We start from the raw sequence: 1,343 nt of genomic DNA, 5'->3' as shown, positions 1-1,343 counted from the left end.
CAAATGACAAAAAATAAAAGTTTTCCAATTGAATTTATTTCTATTTTTCTTTAAGGATATCTTAAACTCAGCCTACGCCCCCGTTACTATTATTCCTACTATAAAAAATAAAACTTTATATTTTCTAATCTCTAACAGCTGAAGATTAACTCTTCAAGATTAAATCTACAGTAATATATGATGGTTCTGAAAATAACTCACGTACATGAAGAAAATTAACAAGCACAGACGATCAGTGACTTAACGGAAGGTAAAAAAAAAATATTCACTGTTTTGAAGATGGATGGAAAGATCTTGATACTTAACTAATGATATCTGTTTGCCTTTCTTCCTTACAAAGGCTAATCGTATTTTCCAATGAACACCGACCATTTCAATCAGAACATTTCAATATTTTCTACAGAGATGCGATATATGATAATGGAACTTAGAATTATCAAAAAATACAACACATACGCACAGACTCAGGTCCAGATGTACGTATATATTATATATGCATGTGTAACATAAAACACACACACACACACACATATCTTCTTCTTTTTCTTTTAACACACATTTTGTATGGGGTAAGCACGATATAAGGACTTTTTGATTTGGCTTTGGGGTAGACCTGTGGTCTCGATCGGCTGCCCTGCCTGACATCGCTTATATATATATCATATATTATTGCGCGGGTATAGAGTTCGAGACGTGTGATATTTGTTATGTTTTTAGAAGGTGTTGTATATTTGTTTTGTGTGTGTATTTAGTCTGTAACATCCATTTGCTTTTAAGCAAACCTATCCGTTGATTACATATATATCCCGGGATGTCTAGGATAGCAAAGTGTCTGCCTCTCTGATCAGCCGGCTTGCGGGATTGAACCCGACAGACCTCTACGAGTCCAGAGAGAGCTGTAACCGACTGAGCCATCGAGGCACATATCACACACACACACACACACACACACACACACACACACACACACACACACATTCATATATATATATATATATATATATATAGAGAGAGAGAGAGAGAGAGAGAGAGAGAGAGACTAGTGAGCACTTATCATTCATATATTACAATACACACGTATTTAAGCCTAATATTGTGTTCATTTCAGAAGTAGTGAAAACTGATATATGTGTAAATATGTTCAATATACATAAACAAAAGTGTCGTACACAAAAACACAAGATTACACCGAAAGAGAAAGATTTGAAATTATAATTTGATTGCTAAAACTCTTTCTTAAGAATCAGTCTTTGTTTACATGAATTTAGGTTATCTTGATTCTTAACAGGTAAAAAGCTAAATTCAAAAACAATTTTTAACACGCACGTACATGCACATAATGC

Source organism: Macrobrachium rosenbergii, chromosome 41 (genome assembly GCF_040412425.1).
Source record: "Macrobrachium rosenbergii isolate ZJJX-2024 chromosome 41, ASM4041242v1, whole genome shotgun sequence".
NCBI lineage: Eukaryota > Metazoa > Arthropoda > Malacostraca > Decapoda > Palaemonidae > Macrobrachium > Macrobrachium rosenbergii.
The sequence above is the reverse complement of the archived record's forward strand: the minus strand, read 5'-3'. Positions refer to the sequence as shown.